This window comes from Hermetia illucens, chromosome 2 (genome assembly GCF_905115235.1).
Source record: "Hermetia illucens chromosome 2, iHerIll2.2.curated.20191125, whole genome shotgun sequence".
Classification (NCBI taxonomy): domain Eukaryota; kingdom Metazoa; phylum Arthropoda; class Insecta; order Diptera; family Stratiomyidae; genus Hermetia; species Hermetia illucens.
In genome coordinates, this window is record NC_051850.1 from 38,900,838 (window position 1) to 38,926,316 (window position 25,479).

Here is a 25,479-nt window from a genome sequence, read left to right on the forward strand (position 1 = left end):
TTGGATTTCCAATTAACTTCACTTCCAGGCGGCGGAGGCGGAAAGATATTTAGAGTCCTCAAGGACTATACGCATTGCATTTGAATATACCCAAGTGCAAGTTATTTAACTTCTCTAGATGATATCCGAGGCTAATGAATATTTCTCAAAGTTATTCCTAATTAATGATCCAATTTAAATTCCGTCACCGTTCGTACTCCATGAAAATGCATAGAATAATTACTCATCTCTATTCCTTCACTTTTTCAATTATAAAGTTTTGAAAACGAAACTGATGAACCTGGGCCGGGGGCTGTCCTCGTATTGAAGGGGAAAAGCGCAAAATGCAACACAACGCTAACCTTCAGGAGATTGAGACTGTGTGCACACCTGTGCATTTTCCCGCCGCTTTTAACTCCTTGTTGTTTTCTCCACGGGAGCAAGGATAATCTATTTTAAAAACAATTTTTGAAGCCTTAAAGGAAAAGGAGAAAATGCATATGCTACCTCTGTGACGTAGTAACAAGTGTTGATACAGGTATTTATATTTGAGCCAATTTCTACTGGTGAAATTTACCTCTATCGATCCCAATTCATCAAGTGGTCATTTGTACAGATTGTAAAACCGCCACAAATTGAACCAGATACATACAAACCTGCAAAGACAGTATCGATCAACAAGGGGTTGAACTATGAAAGGCATTGCAACCTGATTGGAAATTCATCCTGCAGAAATAATGAATGAAATATGGAAAAAGGAGGTTTTCCACAATGCGTACGTATGTATGTTTGTAGCCTACACATTTTGAGAGCCGAATTAAATGTTTTTTATATCGCTATGCAAATATGAATGAGATATGCTTCCTGAAATTTTCAGTAATAGCGAGAATACGAAGATCGAAATGTTCAGACACACCAACTATATCTTTTAATTGGATTGAAAGGAACTTCTGTTCAATCCTTGTTGAAGTAGACGCCAGAAGTTCGTCCTTCAGGAAGGGAAACTTTTGTATAGTAATAAAGTTGCAGTTCACGAAGGAAGTTGTTTAGAATGCCCTCGTTCAATTTTGCTAAAAATCGATTAACTTGAAAGTTTCATAAAAATATGGGGAGGAAAAGGAAAATTTTACTGCGCTGTTCTAAAATTGAGTTTTGCGACCAATAATCATATCCTTTTCTCTTTTAATTCATCTTACTTTCTGGCAAGGTACACTTGAGAGTCAATACAGTCCTTATAACTACAATAGTAAATTGCATGCATATCTTGAACAGATGAATGCAAGAAATAACCAAGCTAATTAGCTAACTAACTAAAGCAAGGTAGTTTTTGCCATTCATGCTTCACGCGAATATTCCTGGCAGAAAATGCACAATCTTCACCTAAAGATACTAACGAAAGATGCAAGCTTCAGGCGTTACTTGTGAATATAAAAGGAATAAGTCATCTACGTTATCAATTAACTGATCAATGGCGGTCAAAGGACAGTATAGATCCCAGGGTGAAACGTGGATTGCCACCCACGATGGAGCATAAAACCTGGGAAATGCCTGCCGAACAACACAACACCAACAGTTCTACTACCAAGCCCTATCTCCACCTCCACGTGGTGACCGCTGGGAGCTCTTTCTTAACGAAAAGTTGCAGACGGAGAAGGATGAAGACGAGTCTCCCGCGCCCAAAAACGGAGCAAATTGTACCAACTGGTCGTCCAGGTTGGGGGTTGGGTAAAGCTGACAACACTACACGGAAAGCAACTTGTTAGGAAGTCACAACAGGAGCCTCGGACTTGACAGATTTGCAACGACGAACCCGGCAACGACAACGGATTAACGATTTGCGCATTTTCTCATGGAACGTGCGCTCCCTGTACAGAGATGAAGCTGCTGAGCAGGTAGCCGATACCCTGTCACAATATAGGACTGATGTAACAGCGTTACAGGAGATGCATTGGACAGGGACCGGTTTTCTGTAGAAGAGCCGCTACACCATATATTATAGTGGCCATCCAGTAAACCATGTGCTCAGAGTAGGTTTCTTAGTCAGCCAAAAAATGAAACCTGGTGTTATTGGCTTTAAAAGCATAAGCGAACGGCTATGCACTCTGCGTTTGCGAGGCTAATTTAGAAATATAAGCCTCATTAACGTTCACGCCCCTACAGAGGAGACTGAAGAGTCGGAGAAGGATACCTTCTACGAGGCAGTTGAGCGGACCCTCGAAGCCTATGCCAGATATGATATCAAAATCATACTTGTGGGTTTTAACAGCCAAGTAGGGAAGGAGCTCGTATTCAGGCGATACGTTGCTCCCATAGCTTACATCAAAATACAAATGATAACGGACTCCGGATTATTCAATTAGCAGTGTCACACGAAATGGTTGTTGGAAATACCTGGTTTGCGCGGAAAGCGGTCCACAAACAAACAAACGTCTCCAGGCGGGACCACTTTCAACCAAATTTACCACGTGTTGATCGAACGCTGCCACCTCTCAGCCTTGATGAATGCCAAAATATATAGGGGGGCCAATATAGACTCGGATCACTATCTCGTTGGCATCGTGTCCCAAGCTCGAATAACAACAACACCCAGAATCCCTTCTCACAATCAGGTGAGAGTTAACACTGAAGCCATCCACAACACAGCTCTCCGCAACAGCCATAAGAGGGAAATTGATGCCGCAGTAACCGCAGTCAACAGAGATCCTGGAGATGAAACATCAACAAATGATCTTCACAATCACCTGAAGAACGTTATCATGGATACGGCCACAAACATACTTGGCCCCAGCCGCAAAAAGGGTCAGAACGGCTGCTTTGCCGATGAATGTAAGTTAGCTACGAAACGGAAGAATGCTGCATACCGAGTAAAGCTGCATTCTCATAGAACGCGGGCACGCGCGGAGACTTACCCCGAACTCCAATGAGCGGAGAAGCGATTTCACAGACGGAAAAATGAAGCCTGGGAGAACCTACAGGTCTGTGAACTCAAAATGTACAAAGAGTAACCTCACCAGGCACGCAAGTTTTACCAACAAGTCAGCAGGATTAAGCCTTATACACCCCGATGTTTATCCTGCGGAGACAAAGAGGGAAATCTGATTTCCGACAGAATGCGCATATTGGAGCGATAGGTTGAGTACTTTGATGAACTACTGAACAACCAGAACATCGGCGAGTTGAAAGTCCTGCCAACTGAAGATAACGGACAAATACTGCTACCACCAAGTATAGAAGAAACAGTCCGTGCAATTCATCGGCTTAAAAATCATAAGTCACCAGGAACCGATGGTATTACTGCCGAATTGGTTAAATATGGAGGCGACCAAGTACACCAAGTAGTTCATCAACTTGTGCTCAAGATGTGGGACAACGAATCAATGCCTGATGACTAGCAAAGAGGCATTATCTGTCTCATACATAAAAAGGGAGATATCACACAGTGCAACAATTATAGAGGTATCACGTTGCTGAGTACCATCTATAAGATATTCTCTGCTATCTTGCTAAGCCGGATAGCCCCATACGCCCAGAATATCATTGGCCCATACCAAAGAGGCTTTACTCCAGGCAAATCAGCAACAGATCAGATTTTCTGTGTGCGGCAAGCGATGGAAAAACTGTTGGAATATGGACATCAGTTGCATTATATTTTCATCGACTTTAAAGCCGCCTATGATAGCATAGCCAGGGTAAAACTATACAAGACCATGAGAGAATTCAGTATCCCGACGAAATTGATAAGACTGACCCTGACCAATGTGCAAGCAAAATAAAAGCAGCAGGATCACTCTCGAGACCATTCAAAATCAACAACGGTTTAAGACAAGATGATGCCCTATCATGCATCCTCTTTAACATAGCCTTCACATCACAACCGATAACAGCTATGATGATGAAATCCGCGCACGGTTGTGGTCCGCGAACAGAGCTTATTTCGTTTCTTATAAAACTATTTCGCTCGAAACATCTCACCATAGGGTCAAAACTCTTACTGTACAAGACAATGATCTTGCCAGTCCCCATGTATTCCTCGGAGACTTGAGTTCTTAGCAAGAAGAATTGCGAACTTTTGGCCGCGTCCGAGAGAAGAATCCTCCGAAGAATTTTTACCTACATAACGACGAAATCTGTGCCTACATAACGACAAAATCTATGGATAAAATTCGGCTCAATAGGTTACGGTGGGCGGGTCACTTAATCCGTATGGTTGAGGATGATCCAGCCCGGAAAGTCTATAAGGGGCAATATCTATGGTAGAAAAAGAAGACGAGGTAGACCCTGCCTGAGATGGAGCGATGGCGCAAGTCAGGATGCCAGACAGCTTTTAGAATATCGAATTGATGGATCTCGGCGCAAAACCGGGATATCTGGAGTTCCTTATTAAGGCAGGCCTTGACCGGATACCGGTTGTTGCGCCGTTGATGATGATTAATTGAGTGAATAAATTTGAACACATCGAGAATATCATTGACATTGGGAAAGCTATGCATCATTGTTATGCACGTTCAATCGAAAATATCCCTTCTGTAGGTGAAAGTGTGACAAAAGATCCAAATTTATTGTTTGGTACCTTTAAAACTTTAATTCTATAGCTATAAGTTCATAGGTATGCCAATAAACAAAATTTTCGTAGTTAGGCCTTTGAGAATTTTTTGATGGTTTTTTCTTCGAAAATGGTAGCAGGGAAGACTTCAGGGTCTGCCAAAGTTGGTTTGATTCCATGGAGAATTTTCAGACCGTCAAATTGGTCCGGATAGCCGAGTGGTTAGAGCACAAGGCTGTCGTACGGAAGGTCGCGGTTCAAATCTCACTGGTGGCAGTGGGATTTGTATCGTGATTTGACGTCGGATACCAGTCGACTCAGCTGTGAATGAGTACCTGAGTCAAATCAGGGTAATAATCTCGGGCGACCGCAATGCTGACCACATTGCCTCCTACAGTGTACTGTAGTGTACCGTTTCAGTCTTGAATGAAGTGCTCTAACACACTTCAAGGCCCTGATCCAATATGGATTCTTGTGGCAACGATTATTATTATTAAAATTAGTCATGCGATTTGATCCCTTCGAACAATTTTCGTGAGGCTATACAATTATACATACAATCCACAAAGCACTGAGTATTTGAAGACCAATATTCGTCAAGCTTTTTCCGAGATATCGCGTGAAATATGCGAAAAAATTATTAAAAATTATATGGTGTAAAGCGGCTAGTGACAAGTAATCCAAGCGCGAAGATTTGTTCAGGACCCATGGGAGTATTTTTTTAGCGTAATGTTAACTATAACCGGATTTAAATATAATCGGAAATGTGTTTAGTTGGCTAGCGCATAACAAACCACAAGGGTCCCTAACGTCTACCACATCAAGAATATTATTAGAAAGTAAAAACAACGCTAATATAGCCTTGATGAAAAACAACCTCTTGTCTCTAGACTTAAGGGCAAAACTTGGCTAACATCATGAAGAAACCAAAAATGCGCTCCAAGAAATTAGAAAGATAGTTATCGAGCACCAGAGTAAGTTAATAAGCTAGATTAAAGTTGAGAGAAAAGCAAAAGAAACCATTAAAATTACTTAGTCTGAAATATTCATTGGAAACTGATAAAATTCGGGTCTTAACTTACCAGCCAACCTTCTTAAATTATAATATTGGCAGAACCCATTGAAACATTTGATGCATGCGAATTGATGAAAAGTGATCATCAAAAATGGGAGGGAACTTTTCTGTCAGTTGGTGCAATTCAATATTATGTGACCGACTACTTGAATCTCATAAAAAGATTTTTTTTCTGGATCCTCTCTTGAATAAATTCCGTTGCATAAAATATCGAGGTTGAGCCGAAATGACACGGAGTCTCTATTTGAAATCATAACCCGCATTGGGCGCCAAGCTGGAAAAGCTATCCCCACAGATTTATTTATCCATTTTAATATATTGTTTTTAGCTTCGGCCTAGCTTAGCCTAAATTTATGACGTTGAATAACGTTGAATAATTTGGGCCCACGTCATGTTCGCGGTTATATAAAAAAGGGCGACTACCAGCTGTTGCCACTTTCGGTCACAGTACTGCCAGGGTTGAAGTGAAGCAGCATCTAATGAGTTGTTGCCTCTGCCCTGGGTGAAACCGTTAGTTGGCTTGATAATTTTCGACTTCAGTTTTATGAGCAGTCATATTATCCATGCATATTGGGGGTAATAGGGCATAAATGGAAGGTGTCTTCCCATTTCCTTTCGCCGGAAAAAATAGACATAGATACCCTAGTATAACTATTATTTCTCAGCGTGGTCAGAGATTTGAAGATGGGCTTCTTCGAAATAATTATAATCATTAATTATTATTTTATTAATTAATACTGTTAACGATAATATAATCCATCTGCTGATAAATGCCAATGTAGAGGAAATTTCCTAATCAAGATCGCCCACCGTACCATCTTAAAGTTGATCACGTTAGTCATCAGAAAATTGACGTCTACTTTGTGCATCAATGGATTGAATCTTTTATAACATCAAAAACAATAAAGGTCAGAGATAGATCAGTCTTCAATTATATTCACTAAAAACCGGATTGCTTTTTTTCGCCTTTTTGGAGAACCCCAATCTGCTCCAATCTAAAATATGTGTCTGTTGCAAAAGCTCAATGCAAACATATTTTAGTCCACGCTCATAACTTGGGGATGGAACCCCACTAAAATTTAAAGCTGATATTACATATTATGTTGCAAATTAATCTTATTTGAACCCGTTCTAATGCCCTGCGATTATGCGTTATTTTATCATGGGATATTTACCCATAAAATGCACTAATTACTAATCACCCCCCGTTATCAGCTCGTTTCAATCAGCTACATAACGATGTTATCTTGGACACGCCACAGAGTGTTAGAAAATTTACGAGTTTGCTCACTTATATAGTATGTTCCCTATTAAGCAAATCACAACAGTAGTTCCAACCAAAGCTGGTGTTCACTTAAATTCAACAAAGTGCCTTTTCAAAGTACAACCATGAACTTTTTATTCAACACGCAATGTGTGGAGATCGCAATCATGAAAGTATTTTCTTGCTTTCGTTGCATTTTTCAACTGATGAAACGCATAGCAACGTTCCAGTAAAGGCCGCATCCTTGAAAAAAGAGCTCAATCCATGTGAGTAAAACTGTTCCAATCCACTCTAGTAACACAATAAAAAAAATTTCATAGGCGAGTTTATTACTCATGGAATTCGATATTTACGGGCTATTTTTTGTTATCAGTTTTAGCGTTTGAAAGTTTTTATATTCGCCATTCATGGCTTGGCTGAAAAGGAGACTATTTGGAAAAAATACCGAGGGAAATTTAAATCCAGAGGAAAGTTTGACCTGGCAACAGTTAGCTTTTAGCTTATTGTTACCATCGCAAACCCAACTCTGGCAGTGGCTGGTGATTTTACGTCACTCATATTCTATTTTGATTCCAAAGTCGAGACTGCAATAATTTGGAAGAAGAGAATCATTGGAGATGAGTCCCAAGAACCACATACTTTGGTAGACAAATGAATCTAAAACCGAAGAGGTAGGAAGGGTTGGGATACATGGGGTCAGCCCAAGGCATGGCATCGGCCCATATATCACTATATTTTAGGCGTAGGAGTATATACTAAACTTATGATTCATAGGGAATCTATGCAAGAACGCACTAAAGTCCCTACTCCCCCACGTAATCGCCTCGTATTATCCCAATCCAAATCTGAACTGGTATGTAGATACAAGCAAATCCTCAGAACCCTGGCTGACAAAACCGAGGTACCTTTGAAACAGATAACACCATTTGTAAGAACGGAGCCTGGGAACTTATGTTATCAACCCATCAATGGGAAGTAAGCATTGCAACTACAGAATGGACGGCGACTTAGAACAGCGCTGACGATCACTGTCCTCTACGAAAACGTCCACACACGATGGAGATCTATGGTGAACGAATAAAACTAAATAGCCTCCTACATTATCGAGCTGACCCCCGATCTTCTAGAAGAAAAAATCGCCTGGAGAATAACAAATCCTGAAAGAGGGCTCGATTAGGTACCTCTAGTGAATTATCTTTTTATCGTCGCAGCTAGAATGAGACGAGGCATAAATTAATTTTGATAGGACACACAATAAACCAATATGACGCAGTATTGGACACATCGCATAATATTAACGAACATAGCCGTCTCCGTCTATTACCGCGAGGAGAAGGTCATTGTCTTTGCCAGCCGGCCAAAACTCGGGACCATAAAGGGTAGAGCGAGCGGAAAATTTCAATATAGATTTAAAGTCGTTTTCAAAACAGATGACTTCTAAGAAGCCAAGAACCACAGGTAATTGATATAAAAAAGACCCCTGCGATGGTCATTTGTTTCAGCATTGATTTCAGAATTTTATTGACGGCAATAAAGGGTGAGTTAAGGTGCCTCGAGCGAAAAATGCAAAACTGCAATGAAGTTACACAAACTCTGATATAGCTTTTGCTTGTAAAACATGACATCGATACCCCAACCTTCTTTGTAATGAAGTAAGTTCACAAAATTTAATCATTTTAGGAATTCTTTCTTTAGCCTTTGTCCCGTTCACAAAGGAGGTCGCCCCCTCGTGATTGGTTGCGCCATTTTGTGTTGCCAAAGGCTTGATCTGGATGTAGTCCCGAAGCTTTCAAATCACCATGCAGCATATTAAGCCAGCCTTTTGATCATTTCCATCGAGCTCAATGTTCAGACCAATCTTAGCGAGTGAATTCCGAACTCCGAACCATCCGAGAAGATCATTAATGAATTTTCGCTTGTACAATTAGTTTCAGGGGAAATAAAGAATTCTTGCATGCTTTCATAATTGATAACTTACCGGAAAAAATCTGGAAAGTGACAGATAAGCACTCATTGAAATCCTATAGAATGAATGATTCATTGATTGGCACAAAACTCTGAGTTACAGGAGAGGAGACAAACTCTGCTGATTTCTTCATCGAAGCAATGTTCAATTCCAACGGGAGAAATCCACCAGATTAGGTGACAAAATGGTTCAAATTCAGCATTAAATGTTTTTTTCTCTTTTAAGAACTTCCTCAAAGCGGGGTTAAATAGAAACTCCTGGGATTACAAGTAAGTGCCACATTATTGAGAATATGAAATTAACAGAACATGCTATGTGAGGGCAGCACAAGGAAAGTAACCACCACTGTAACTTGCAAGCATCATAGGGATATTCTCGCCTGAGAAATTAACAAATAAATAACCGTGTCGCCGCGGGGAACCTATCTATGGACATTTTGATAAGAAAGCGAAAGTGACAGTGAATAGTTCACATATTAAAAAAGGACGACAACTTCATTTCTGGCTATGACTAAAATGGATTGCGGATAAAGGTATCATTCATCGACTTAGCTACGAATAGGAAAGGTTAATCTTGTAAATAAGCAGCCACGGACAAGCAGGATACTTTTTCTTATGTTCCTTACTGGGCGAGCAAATCTCCTTAAGCCCTACTTCGGGCCTAAGAAATCGATGCACCTATCGGATGGATTGCCCAATGTTACAATGTGTTTCAGGGATTCACTCGAAACACCTTCCCCAGCTTTGAAGGTAACCATGGGGCATTGCAGCACTGAGGCCCTGTTGCTCAGTGGTCAGAAGAAACTTAATAACTGAGGATGCTGACAAAATTCACAGTGAGGTTCTGATCGTATTGTATATCCCCTTCACAAAATAAACCAACATTCTCTCAACTGCAAGACCAAAAGTCCCAAACTGAGTTTACTTCGGCAACCTACTACATCTTTGCCGCCGTTGACGGTATGTTCAGGAACAGTTTATTCCTCTGCTGCAAGCACAGTTTCAAAATCCATCGCCAGGACTGCATAGATTTGTGTCAAACATCATTGGAAACTACCATCTCTCCAATGCCAATTACTCAGACCGTCAATGCCCTGAAGCTGAAACTTGCGAAATACTCCAAGCTCATCCATAGGTATCAAAACAGGTTTCAGCGAACGCCAGACAATAGCTTATTCTATCAAAATCAAAGAGGATTTTACAAAAATCTAAACAATTCTGGTCGAGTCAGCAACGTCGACCTGGATGAATCAGAAGACTTCTAGAGAAATGTTTGGAGCAAACCCAGCCGTTGTAGTTTAGAAGCAACACGGCTACCACATCTTATGCGTTCATGCGAAGCCTTTCCCCAAATGAAGACGCCTGAAATCGCTGAAATATTGGAATAGCTCTTGAAACGACAGGTAATTTGAAAGTGCCAGGAGTTGATAAAATTGATATCGTCTGGCAAAAGCGGTTCACTCATAGGGTATTGGCAAATAATTTTGGTTTGGCTGGTTTGACGATGAATGTAAGCTAGCAACGGAACGGAAGAATGCCGCATACCGAGTAATGTTGCATTCTCAAAAAACGCGGGCACGCGCACTTATCACGAACTCCGTCGAGCGGAGAAGTGATTTCACAGACGGAAAAAGGAAGCCTGCGAGAACCAACAAGTCTGTGAACTAGAAAAGTACTGGGAGCAACCGCACCAGGCGCCACACGCGGAAGTTTTACCAACAAGTCAGCAGGATGAAGCCTTATACACCTCGATGCTCATCCTGCCGAGACAAAGAGGGAAATCTGATTTCCGACAGAATGAGCATATTGGAGCGATGGGTTGAGTACTTTGATGAGCTACTGAACAACTAGAACATCGGCGAGTTGGAGGTCCCGCCAACTAAAATCGATGGAAAAATGGTGCCACCACCAGGCATAGAAGAAACAGTCCGTGCAATCAACCGGCTTAAAAACTATAAATCGCCAGGAGCCAATGGAATTTCAACCGAGCTGGTTAAATATGGAGGCGACCAACTACACTAAGTGGTTCATCAACTTACACTCAAGGTGTGGGGCAACCAATCAATAATATTTTTTGTTGAGGATGCTGGGAGTCCTAGGTCCGCACCCACGTAGTGACGGGCCGAACCACTTGGGGAGCAACTTACTCCCTCTTTTGCAGTTCTCGGACTCCTCTTTTTTTAGTAAAACCCAATGTTTACAAAAAAAGACAAAAAGTTGACAGACGGTTTCGTCCAGGGCAGAGGCAACTCTGTAAACTGTCAAATGATTGTTGACCCTAAATTTGTTCCACAATTTTTCACCAAGGGACCATTCTCAGGATTCTTCACTGAAGAAAACCTTATCAAGATGCCTTCCTCTGAGATCTGAGGCTGCATAAAAAATGCAGGGCCGTCTCCTCGTCGTCCTCACATAACCGAAACCAGCACCCCACTTGTAAACAAACTTGCAGTAGGCCAAAATTGTCCTTTTGCGTCAAATTGGAATACCATAAGTGATAAAATGTTAGTATCACATCGAATTGAATATGTATAAAAGAAACCATCAAACCATATCCGAATATTATGAAGGATGAAGGATCAACAAAACCTTTCATATCTGAAGCGCCTAGCTACCGGTGTCCGATTTGTTCATTGTATCTCTCGTACGATCACGTATACTGGGTGTAGAATTTTTATTCATTGAATTTAAATCAACGCCATTGTACCATGTATTCTTGCTGTTTTCTTTAAAATCCATAAACGTGGTTTTTCTGCGCTGATATATCTTGTGTTTCTGATAAAACCAACAATTCTCCATCAGGTTTGAATTAGGAGAATTGCCAACTTGCATCTTCTATTTTACCTTACCTCTTCTTCTTTACCCATTTCCGATTAATTTACCATTATTAAAAACCGGAGGTGTATATATATCAGATCAGATCAGATTTTCTCTCTGCGGCAAGCGATGAAAAAACTGTTGGAATATGGACATCAGTTACACCATCTTTTCATCGACTTTAAAGCCGATTATGATAGCATAGCCAAGGTAAAACTGTACACGGCCATGGAAGAATTCGGTATCCTGGCGAAATTGATAGGACTGACTAGGCTGACCCTGACCAACGTGCGAGGCCAGATAAAAGCAGCAGGATCACTCTCACGATCGTTCGACATCAACAACGGTCTACGAAAAGGAGATGCTCTATCATGCGTCCTCATTAACCTGGCCCTGGAGAAGGTGATGCTGAGGTAAACGCAAGGGGTACGATCATCTTTAAGTCCACCCAACTACTGGCCTAGAAGAACGACCCGAGGCATACAAACTGCTTTCATCCAGATCGAGCAGACGACGCGAGATCTTGGGCTGCATATCAATGAAGGCAACCAACAAAATCAAACCACACTGGTCAAACCGGAAGAATAAAGATAGGAGACTACAACTTTGAGACCGTTGATCATTTTTTCTATTTAAGGTCCAAAATCACAACCGATAACAGCTACTATGACGAAATCCGCGCACGGTTGTTGGCAGCCAACAAAGCCTATTTCAGCTTACAAAAACTGTTCCGCTCAAAACGTCTCACCATAGGGACAAAGCTCTTACTGTACAAGACCATGATCTTGTCAGTCCTCATGTATTCCTCGAAAACTTGGGTTCTTAGCAAGAAAAATTGCGATCTCTTGAGGATGGACAATTCCGTAGCCTACATAACGAAGAAATCAATGAGCGATATCATGACCCTCAGGTTGTGGATAAAATCTGACTGAATATGTTACGGTGAACGGGTCACTTAATTCGTATGGATGAGGATGATTCAGCCCGAAAAGTCTATAAGGGCAATATCTATGGTGGAAAAAGAAGACGAGGCACACCCTGCCTGAGATGGAACGATGGCTAAAGTCAGGAGGCCCGACAGCTTTTAGGGATATCGAATTGGTGGACCTCGGCGCAAATCGGGATGTCTGGAGTTCCTTATTAAGGCAGGCCTAGACCGGATACCGGTTGTTGCGCCGTTGATGATGATGAGAGGTGTATAACAACATTGAAAAATCGAGTTTCGACAGAATGGCGCGACTGGCAGGACGTTTCTAATTCTATTCTAACGTCTCATGCTAGGCAGTGAAAAAACAAATGAAAGTGACAACATCTTTTGATTTTTCTTCACAATATATAGCAAATTTTCTCAAAAAAGTCGAATCATTCATAATTCACAGATAGTGTGTATTAACGAAATCAAATTCTACGCAAAGACGAAAACCAATTCCGCTCCTCGCCGGTCGTCACCATCCTGTTCAGTAGTGAAATCGACATGCAATTGGGTTCAGGGAGATGTCGCATAGAAACAATTGTTCTGGAAAGTATACCGACAATGAAGGATCCAGCCACAACAACATCGAAATTAAAGGTATGAATTCAACAACAATTATTAAATCAAAGTTACTGGAGGAATTTGGGCGACGTTTGGATCTTGTCCTGCAGACTGAACTGTTCGGAAAAAAATCATGGGGGTCAATACGTAAGCCTTTCCGGTACTTCTATATGCTTTTGGTGTGGTACAGAGGAATAACACAGATTTAGAATCTATCAACCGATGGTTAAGGGTAACATAGAATAGAGTGCTTCTGGAGCTGCTAAAAAACTGACAACATTTTGATAACATTATATTATATTCAAGTGCATTATCTTCAAAATCAGGCTATCGTCTTGGCAGATAATTAATTGTCTCTTTGGAACTTGAAAAGCAGAGAATGTGATCTCATGTCAAATGTAACTTCAGTCCAGAAAATTGGAATGGGGAAAGAAAAATCCATTCACGGGGGTCATATGAAATCGGAGCCTCCAAAAAATCATTGAACAAGGGTGGACTATTTTACGAAACAGAAGCATTCCCTACTTCAATTCAAGATGCTTCGCTCGCCACAAACAACTACAACCGGTACATCCTTCAAGACCCCTAAATTGCCAACTCCAGTTGTAGGTTAAGCCACTGTCAAGAGGAAGGTATCCTTAGTAATACCATCTGCAAGATTCTCCGTCAAAAATTTGCGTTGAAGTTTAACTTAGTAACTAACTACCATCCGTAAGTATACTCCCCTGAAAATCTCGAAAAATGATCTGGTCAAATTTCTGATCAATTCTGGCACCAGCGGGAAATGTGTGATCCCCTCTTTTTTTATAAGTGGTGGATAAGGCCACGATTCTATTAACATCTGAATGAGAAGTGGATCATTTATTTTCTTTCAATTAAAATTCATACCACTGTTAAGAAAACATTAAGTTAATTATCAGGAATTCAAATTAAATTAAAAGGAAGAAAGGAAGAAAATTTATTAAAGAAATGAAGACAAGACTGAACAAAACCCATAGCTATTATCAAAAAAAGGCTACCAATGCTCCTTATCTAATTAGAAATAAAATACTTTTCAGCTAGAAAATTTACGAGGACCAATTAAATATAAACGAAAATTTTATTCCCAAGCCTTATGAAGGAGTCAGAAGGCCTGATCGTTTTTATACAAATTTCGTCTGAGTCTGCCTCCTACACTCCCGGCCCCATTGTCAACAGTCATCAAAAAAGTACTTAATTTTAATGCATTGCTGAATTTTCGACGAGAGAAGGAGTAATATCTTCATTTCAGATATAAAACTTACTTCCAAAGCCGCGTACGAGGGGCACCCGAGAATTCATCCGGAAAAAGCGAGAAATAAATGATAATCAGAGAGACAATCAGCGCTCCCTTCCAAATAAAAGAGCTTCTAGAATACACAAACTTAACCACCCTTAAAGCGATCAAGGTACAACTTTGCACGACTATGGGAGTATCCCAGTAAAAGTTGTCAGCTTTACTAGGTTGACTATAACCAACGTCTCCAATTAAATGCAACAGAAAGATACGCTATAATATATTTCCTTGAAACTGCCATTAAAAAATTGATCCGAAACTTCCGAGTAATGTAGGTTACTAGTTGCGTCGAAAACAGAGACAGTACGTATTGGTCAATGACAGATAGAAGGATCGAAAAAGTTAAACCCTTCTCCCATCTGGTGTCAAGAATCACAACCGATTAAAACTATTGGTAGATAAGGCCAACCCATGTTCGTCTATTGAAATCTTTGGGCTTAAAATGCTTCCCCATAGATCCAAAGTTCATATTTTCTTCGGAAATTTGGCAAAACCATGAACTCTTAAACTCGTTCGTGGGAAAGACCCTCCCGAGAAAGACCCTTATAGGGTCAAGATCCATGGTTGATGATAAGGTAAGGCCTGTCTCCGCTGGAGCGATGGGGTTGGCCAAACATTTATTGGGAGTAATGAACTAAACAGCCTTGAAGCAAGAAGGGAGTATCTGAAGCATTCGATTGCGGTAGGCTCAGGCCGGGCACCGATTGTCGCAGGACTGAATATGATATTTGCACAATCTCACTTTCTGAGAGATGAGAAAAAGAAGAAGCCATCGATAGACAATATTATAATTGTCGTTATCAAGTAAACCCATTTTTGATATTCTAGATTTAATTCTTGAATCAACACAATCTTATACTGACATATACCCAAATTCTTTTACAAACTACAAAAGGGTCGCATCTTTCCGACCCATATACAGCCGCTATATTCTCGGCACTTCTGGCATTGCTATGATTCAGCGGAAATTCTATTCTCTCTACATTTTCCTTTCCGATTTTCTTTATTATTAGTGTGTAAAACAAAACCTTATTAAAATCGTTTCACTGTCTGTCTGCCTGGCTGTCACATGCACTTTTCTCCAAAACGACTAAACCAATCCGAACAAAACTCGGAATCGCACACTGTTAAAATACTTTGAACAGGTTTGTACTATTTCCTGAGGCCAATGCGTTAAAACGGTTCCATGGTGGATTCGAGAACTGCAGAACCTCAGGAAATCAACCAGACGACTTCTAAATCGTGCTTGCATACAGAATACAAGAGACTCGTAAAACTTTCGAAGTAAGAATCCTTTAGAGCATACTGTGTGAATCTGGCGTGGAGAAAGAGAAACTTCCAGGCTTACAAAGTGCTTAATAAAGATCAATCGACCAAGTTGGACTCTCTTAGAAAACCAAATGGAGTTGGGTCCATACAGACTCTCCTGGAAGTACACCACCTTGAAGAGCAGGCTTCAAAAGTGAGAGGGAGGGAATCGGCAATTTCTGCATATCTTTCAACACAAAGGTGTTACAAAGGAAATTGGGACACTTCGGCAATGGTTGTTACCAATGAAAAGGCGAGAGCTACTATACTATCCTTCAAACACTTCAAAGCACGTGGCATCCGTAGATGCTTAAGGGAAGGCATAGAGTACTTAGAGCAACTTATAAGAAATATTTTTTCGTGGATGTCTTGCACTGGGCTACGTGCCTTCTTCTTGGCAGTTGGTTAAGATAGTCTTCACACCTAAGCCTGGGAAGGATAGCTATTCAAATCCAAGAAACAAATCAGCTTAGCATAATTTTCGCTGAAATATCCAGAGAGACTGGTTAGGCATTACATTTACGAGAAGGCCCAAAAGTTGCACGCACTAAATGAAGGGAAACATGTGGAAAGTCCTGTGAATCTGCTTTTCATTCTTTGGTCTCAAAGACGGAGGACGTAACCATGAAAGACGAGTACGCGATGAGGGTGTTCGTGGACATTGAAGAGGTGTTTGACCATGCGTTTGTCCAAAAGTACTGTTATACCGCCTGAGAGCATGGTGTTGATGAAACTTTAGTTAAGTGGATCTATACTATGCTAACGCAGAGACTGCTGTGTGCTCTAGGAGGTGTGCTATCGCTACTTCTGTAGAGTATGTTGATCGACTCACTACTATGCAAACCGCAAACGCAAACGGTGGTTAGCGAAAGTCATGAACAAAAAAAAGAACAAGAAACCGCAAGGATGAATTCGCCCGGAGGCAATTGTAATTTCCAGCAAAAGGAATCTAACGTATGCGGAGATACTGAAAAAGGTGAACTCTGACCCCGACCTAAAAGACTTAGGCGGAAATGTCAGCAAAATCCGGAGAACCCAGAAAGGGGAGCTCATGTTTGAACTGAATAAATCCAACGTGGAAAAACTGACGGCTTTCGTAACTAAGTGATAAAGTTACTTGGGGAGAATGTCGCGGTTCGTTCTCAAAAACATGAGATCTATATACAGTGCAAGGATCTCGATGAGGTAACGTTCAGAGATGAGATCTGCATTGCCTTGAAACAACAATTCAAGTTGGAGGAATTCAGCAAAGAATCTATGGTGAGCCTAAGAAAAGCTTATGGCGGTACTCAAACGGCCACAATGCGACTGCCAGTGGAGTCAGCGCAGAAGGTTCGGATTGGATGGGTGGTTTGCCGGCTAAGGGATCAGATCTCTTTAAAGAAGTGCTTCAAATGCCTAATGTTTGGAAACTTTGCGAAGGCATACACTAGCGGCATCGATCAGTCCTATCGATGTCGAAGGTGTGAGGAGAAATGACATACTGCCAAGGAGTGCAATAGAGACCCCAAATGCAACCGGCCCCAAATGATAACCGGCATATTGTTGGAAGTGGTAAATTTGCGGAATTTAGGAAGGCGTTAACTGCAATGAAAAAAATGAGGTTAATACAAATAAACCTCAACCATTGCAGGGTCACACAAGATTTGCTGCGCAGATCACTTATGAACCCGCGATGGAGATTGCTATCATAACCGTACAGAAATCTTGACGATGGTGTATGGGTCACAGATTCAACTGGTGGAGCGGCGATATGAGCGTGCGGTCGTCAAGCCATACAATAGATCAGGCGGCTAGTGGGTTTGTGGGTAAGTGGTATATTCATATACAGCTGCTACACTCCACCGAGCCTCACACTCCCTGAGTTTGAAGACGTGTTAGACGATCCTGTTCACGACGCAAGGGAATGAGGTCCAAAGGTGATAGCCGGTGAGTTTAATGCGTGGACTATCGAGTGGGGTAACAAAGAGACAAACGCAAGGAAGCGGTGCTTGTTAGAAGCATTTGCCCACTTGAATGTTGTTCTGGCCAACGAAAGTCATGTAAACACTTTTCGGAAAGGGGGATCTGGTTCAATTGTAGATCTGATTTTTGTCAACCCTGTGCTGGCACGTGACATGTCCTGGCAAGTTAGCGAGGACTTCACGTACAGCGACCACAAGGCAATCACCTTTGAACTAAGGACGAAGTCACAAGGCAGGAGACCCGCACCTCGGTAGTGGAAATCCAAAAGAATACCAGGATGGATGAGATGTGGCTAGACCTGCCTAGCAAAGCAGGCACCTCCACGAGTAGAGCACCCCATGTCATACAAAGCATCTCTAAAGCATGTGACGCGTCGATGCCTAGGAGATGCTCATTCCCCACTAGAAGACTATTGGTGGAATAGATAACTTGCCAGCCCTTGATCGATTTGTCACAGAGCCACACGAATGGCTCAGAGGGTAGCTATTGCCCTCTGAGGGCTCGATCACGGGCAAATGGAGCATGCTCGCCATCCGGCGGAGTAAGAGGGGATTTTTTAAGGAGCTCTGTTCGGAAGCGGACACAAATCCGTAGGGTAGCGCCCTAAAATCGTGACAGGACGATTCAGAGGTCGATCATCTCCGCAGATCACGTGACCAATGCTCTTGTTGAAAATAATTAAGGGGTTATTTCCCCAGCAAGAGGGGGATACTGACACCTTCCAGCGCCCCCTGCATATGACGTCGATTCCACCATTCATCGGGGACGGGTCACTATGGGGAAAATGTTGGAGCGAGTAATTTATAATAGATTACTCCCAGTCGTCGAGAACCAAGAGGGTCTTTCAGATAGGCGCGGGCATTATGACTGGCCACAATTCACTTACTGGGCATATATTCAAATAGGGATTCTCCAAGATAATACGTGTCCACTCTGTAATAAGGAAGCGGGATCCACGGAATATTTTCTATGTGAATGCCCCGCCTATGGACCTATCAGAAACCAAATTTTTGTGCTGATGTGTTAAGTACCTCGGAGTGATGCTCGACTCAAGCATGGCTTATGGCAAATATTGGGATCTAACAGGCGAAGTTTTTTAATGAGTACAATACAGTCTTGTTATAAGTGCAGCGCAGTCTATTCTGTTCGACGGAACGGAGGTATGGACTGATATTATAATATTTGCAAAGGGTATATTATAAGCGTGTCGCGCAAGCACAGGAACGGGTAGCTTTGCGGATGGCGTCTGCGATCGCGCTCCCTCTGAACCGGCCGTGATGGTGATCGCAAGGGTTATCCCCGCTGCCCTTCTTGCTAAAGAAAGTAAAACCATCTTGCTCGCGAAGAACGCAACGTACATTAGATGACTGACAAATTTCTTGGCGAAATGAGACAAGAGGCAGATGGACTGGGTAGCTAATTGGCAACTTAAGTGCGTGGCTTGAATAGAAAACATGGTAATATTAACGATTTCCTTACCCAGGTCCTAAATGGGCACGTAAGTTGTCAGTCTTACCTGCACAAGATTTAGAAGGCACGACCTCCTAACTGTGTGTTTCCCAATGGGGTTGTAGATGATGCCAATCACATGTGTATCTCGTCAACAACTTTATTTTTTCTTTTTTTTGAGAATTGTGGGGTCCTAAGTCCGCATCAACTTAATGCTGGAACGGACCAAATGGGGGGCAACTTACTCCCTCTTTTTGGGTCCACGGACGCCTCGTTTAGGGCATAACACCCAAACTATAAAAAAAAATATTTTCAGCTCTGGCCAAGCTCTGGTCAATAAGGCGGATTCGCGCTCAATATAATTCGTAGTCATGTTGTGTTCTGCGAATTATATAAAGGAACCTTCAACATCTGCGAGCCACTTCGGTCACGCTGCTCCCAGGGCAGAGGTGAGGCAGCGTCTGACGATTTGCCTCTGACCTGGTAAGAAACCGTAAAGCCGTCATCGCCTAGCTTCATTTAAACACCGGGGAGCTCTTTCTAGATAACATTGTCGGGGAGATGCTAAGGAGTACTGACAGGTGGAGATATTACGTTCGGGTTTTCCTTGTTGCAAAGAAGAAGAGAGTTTGACCGGTGGAGGGACCGGATGTCAGGCGTTGCTTGAACGAACAGTTCCCTTACATCCCTTCCGCCCTGTTGGTGCAAGGAATTTCTTGATTTGAAGGCTCACTCACGCACATAAATGACGAAATGGATACAGCAGGGAGAGGTAGTAAATCATCGATTACAAGCCGAAAGTCTCCACCGTTGTTCAAACCCAAAAAAAGAGAACTGCAAGGCACCTTCTGAAAAAGAGAGTGGGAATTAAATGACGACCCCCGAAAAAAGCCATCATCATCCCATCCACTAAATTTTTGAAGACGGAATTACACCACCGAAAGGATAGCACTCTAACACTTCGAGAACTAAGGTCCGAAGCTGATCAGTTGCGGCGTAAAATATAATAATATGATGAATATGTCTAATCGACATTTTTAGGTCATATAAGTAAGAAACCAGCCTCTTGGCCCAATATGTAGAATCTTTTTCAAGCCTGTAGATAAGTCCCGGAAAGGAAAAAAAATTAAAAGTACTTGGATGTCGTATAGTTTACAAGAAAGTAGACAAGCAAAGTAATTAGCACATGGTTCTAATATAATAAATCTAATGCAGTGAAGTGTTCCCTAAACGAATTTCGCTCCAAATCCCATCCACTAGATGCACTTTTACCCCTAGCGCACAAACTACACCCAGAATAGAATCAACTGTCTAGATTTTAGTAATGGTACAACCTCCAAGCTAATTGAAAACCATCAATCAAATCAATGATCTGCATGTAATTAGCAGATGAAGCACGTTGGAGATTGGTAATACCAATCTATTTTCTAGTCCTCGTTATCATAGCTAAACTAATCAATACCACCCTTGATGAGTTTCAATCAATTTATGCATAGCTTCAGTCATATTATTGCATTTTTTATGAACTTACAAATCTATTACGTACCAAAATAATCCAATTCTCATTACGATAATGCCAAAGCGCCCGTGCAAATCCAAAGTAATCCATATCGATTAAGTCTAGTGAATGGGCCCGTCTACCCAAATTCTTCGGTTATTATGGGGGAGTAGATGCTGATGGGGGAACTGATTCACCAACCAAGTTCTTCTGCTAAATGAATGCATTTATAGTTGAGCCGGACATTGGTCAATAAAAAAATTATTTATCTTTAGCGCGCACAATGTACAGCTTTTTCTTATCATTTAAACTGTAGCAGATAATCTTACATACATAGATATGCACCAAATTTAACAGCAGATACTTAATTTACCGGCACAAAATCACATTACAACTTATTGGAAGGGGTATCCTATTAGCCTATGGAAATGACTTTGTATTCAATCCATACAGGGTTTGAAAAAGATTGGATCACAATTGAGATACGTTCAACGTATTCCACAAATGTACACAGGTGAAGCAGTACATTTCTCCTCGTTTTAGTTTCGTTCCACTTTGAATACGTAAATATTTGATCATTACTCGAGCAAAAGATACATAATATAACTATCACCGGCGACAAAATATCTGGAAGAAACACCAAGGCACGTTTCTACAACAACACATTCAAAAGTGCGAAAATTCCACTTAACGACCTCACTCGCGTTCGCTTTTCAATTTTCTCACTTCACGTCCATCGCAGAACTAAATCCAATTTACAAAAGACTGGGAAATGAGCCCGGTTCGAATTCAGATTAAAATCCACATAAATGATCCAGCCAGGCTCCCAGGGCTCCCTAAGCTACTCTGAGAGGGATTCCAGGGAAAATTATTTGCTTAAGGACATTGCAGCAGCAACCCAATAAACTGCACACACTATTCGGTCCCTTTGGTTTCTAGTTAAAGGTTCCGCTAACCAAGAATTGCTGGAATGTTGGGAAATATGTAGAACTCAGTTTTGGGTGAATCAAAGCCTTCTGGATTCGGACGTGCGGATTATCATTTCAAAATCACAAAGTTTCTTCCGTTTAAACCGAATTCCTGGGTTGGTCGACTATCACGTTTCTTCAGGACACGTTTTAATAAAAAGCACAGCGGTGATTTAATTAACAGCACGACACCAAAATCGAACCGAAACGTTGAACACCATCAAACAGAGATAATAAACCCACCACAGACCCACATCAAATCATGCCTAACGGCCTTTTTATTTAAATCGCTCGTGTAACGATTACACACGCAGTTCAGCCTCCTAATGAACTCGCATAAAACAGTGCAATTTATTCAAAAAGTAAACAATAACCGAAGGTGGAAACACACTAAGATATCCTGCAAGGGTGCCACTTGCGACAATGTTACAATCGCGGCGGAGGTAACCCGGCATGGTACATGGCGCACAAAGGCGACAGCATAGCAGACAAGTAGCCTATCCTTTTTTGCGGGCTTTTAAACGTATACTGAAATCATATGGCGACCACGGTGCTTGTGAAGGTCGGTAACCAGGAAAATTTGCACTCTTTCCGTTCGCCCGAAGGGGTGACTTAGATTGGCTTCCGGCGACAGAGCCTTCAGCTTTTCGCCAGCTTTCACAATGTTCAATTTGTCTGCTCCCAGTAGTTCCACCACTGCTCCGTGCCGTATCTGTCCATATGGTTTACCCGCTTGAATCCATGCGCGAAAATCTGAAAGAGCTTTTTCCAGCAGACACACTAGCGAAGCCGGCAAACATTCAAGTCGTAAAGTGAATTTCCTTAGGGGAAATTGAAGATAAGGGCGAAATGATAATTATCATTTCTGGAAGGGTATTGGAATCTCGTTAGATACGTGCCTGGTAGTTAATTGGAAGCAAATTCAAAAGGAACATCAGTTGTTCTGAGAAAAAACCTTCAAGATTTTTGTACGAACTTTCCAGTAACCAAGGGCTAAAAAACAAGTCGGAAACCCAAAGCAGGCATAACATGCTTTGTGCATCTTTTATCGGAGAATGCAGTTGAATAATAGTTCCTTTTGTACAGGGATCGTAATGTACATCTATGAATCGACATCTCATTCTGACTTCGGTTAAAATAATTATACCCCCCACCCCTTTTATATGCATTGCGACCTCCTTAAAACTGGGCGTAGGAAATATAGGTCTAACCATTCCTAAGAAAACGCGCGACGGCGGACGAATAAACAGTCGGTCGAATGGATCAATGCGAAGTTCCCAGATCTCCTATCAGGCGCGTCCCTTTGTGCGAATAATGGAATGCTCGGTGGATGGGTATGGGGGTAGGGTAGTTGGATGCATTTACGCACAGAATGTTGAACTCCCGCACGGTAAGTCATGGGACTACTAACTAAAGACCCCCCATCGTCCGAGAGCTAACATGGAAACGTTTAACACATTACTTCGACCTAGCCCCCGAACACCCCCGCCTTGCGGAGCCTTCAAATCAAGGAATTCCTTTCACCAACGGGAGGGAAGAGGAGGAAGGGAACTGTCAGTTCAAGGAACCCCCTGCCATCCGGCTCCTCCACCAGTCGAGTTCTATCTTCTTTGCAAAACACTAATCCGGAGATTGTACCTTTCCAATGCAGGTAAGAGTGATAACCGCCATGCCCACTTAAGAACTGGGTAAGGAAATAGTCAGTCTCACCATGCTTCCGATTCAGCCACGCACCTAAGTTGAGCCAATGAGCCACGCAGCCCATCTGCTTCTAGTTTCCTTTGGCCAAGAGAGTTGCCGCTCATCCAGGCTGCGTTGCAGTTCTTCACGAACGACCACTTCGCTTGGCTCTTCTCCCTGTATATGGCTTTACACTCCTTAGCAAGAGGGGCAACGGGGATCAATCCCCTCTACTCACCAGCAAGGCCGGTTCAGGGACAGTGCGGTACGCAGATACCACCCGCAAAGTCTCTGTACTTGCGCGAGACACTTATGATATACATCCTTGCCAAGAGCGTCAGCCAATACCTCTGCGCCGTAGAGCAGGACTGACCGCGTTAAACTCATCAGGAGACGTCGCCTGCTAGACGTAGGACCCCTAATATTTGCCATTAGCCAACTTAACGCCAAAACTCTAGCTGCAACCTTGCTCGCTGCTGCTTTGATTTACTCAAAAAAGCTCATCTTTGAGTCAAGAATCCAAGGTACTTTTCGATTTCGGCTCGCCGAAAGATATGGGACGCAGGGTCAGAATTCTCTTTTTAGTCAGGATGACTACTTTGGTTTTTTCCAGCACAAGGTTGAAACCATGACCAGTCATATATCCGCATCAATATGCCAAGACTGATTTGCGCCTCTTCGGCAATGTGTCCAGCAACAAGCGCCGCAACATCATCTGGATAACCGACCAGGCGCGACTATTCTGGCATGTCAAGTTTAAGTAGACTACCATAGGAAGCGTTCCAGAGGTCTACCTCCAACGTGACCTCCATTCTCCTTTGATCCTCTAGCATTTCATAGAGCAGGGAACGGTTCCTCAAAAAATCCCTCAATATCCGTAAGAGATAGTTCGACACGTGGAACGTATTGTCCACGATTTTTCGGGTTATCAATTTGTAGCCGAATCCCCATTCACCTCGTCGACAAGATCCTGCCAGCAGCAAGCTTTGATCCTGTTTATTGCGCTGCGGAGTCTCATTTTGGCTGATCTGTATTTTGTCATTATAGTATAACTAAAATTAATAACACTTGAAGTTATTAATTTAATATATTTTATTGATCTTCATCCTCTCACAGTTCCAACTAGACTCTTCGTTATTTATTTAATATATTTTATCGATCTTCATCCTCTCACAGTTCCAACTAGACTCTTCCTTTTATTATCTTACTGCTACCTTAATACCTACGATGCTCGCTCGTTTGTGCATCCGTTATGCAGGTGCACTTAATAATGTTTATGATTCTATTGGTTTGTGCATCCGTTATGCAGGTGCACTCAATAATGTTTACAATGTTTCGGAATTAACTGTAAATGGGAGATAAGCGACCCAAGCGGATATTTAACCTATATGCCATAGGTAATCATTGGCCTTACTATTGCAGTATATATCCAAAGTATAATAGTATCTTCGGGTTGCTACCCCATTTTTTCCTCCTATGGACCTACAAGCCATCAGAGCCCTCGTGGCTTTCCGACATGTGTCTTCCAGAGTAATTTTTGGTCTAGCGTAATTCCCAAATATTTGACCTCTGTTTCTTGTTTCTCCTCCATGTCATGTAACCTTATGACACTCAGGTGATCAAGCTTACGGCTCCTAGTGAATGGTATGGTGGTTTTAGCTGGGTTGATCCGCAGTCCCACCTTCCTGCACCAGGCACTAATAACCCTTAGTCTAGTTTTGATTCTATCACTAGGGTATCTTCATATTTGCCCCTACAGATTAAAACAATGTCGTTTGCGTACCCCTGGACCTGTATTCCAGTATTTGTTAGCACGTTCAGAAGTTCGTCCACTACCATACTCCACATAAGCGGCGATAGTGGCCCGCCCTGTGGACAACCTTGAGTAGTGTTCATGACAATAGAATTTGTACCTATCGGTATTTCGATTTGCTTACTTTCTAGAATTTGCCCATCCAGAATGTCAAGGTGTGTCCCCTTGCGGCTCAGGGTATCTTGTATCTTTGTGTGCGAGGTGTTGTCGAATGCTCCTTCGATATCCAAAAACGCACTCTATGGCATCCCATAGTATATCCGTCAGCTGAGACAAAGCAGTTTCAGTTGACCGTCCTGCCCAGTA

General features: G+C 42.1%; 1 protein-coding gene across 1 annotated transcript in view; it reads right to left on the minus strand.

Moving 5' to 3' along the window:
- LOC119648386 (potassium voltage-gated channel subfamily KQT member 1-like) overlaps positions 1–22,209 on the minus strand; it is a 592,778-nt gene extending 570,569 nt beyond the window's left edge. The window contains exon 1 of the mRNA XM_038050125.1: positions 20,761–22,209. The gene's annotated coding sequence lies outside the window, so the exon portion shown is untranslated. The remainder of the gene's footprint in view (positions 1–20,760) is intronic.
- Between the last annotated feature and the right edge of the window lie 3,270 nt (positions 22,210–25,479).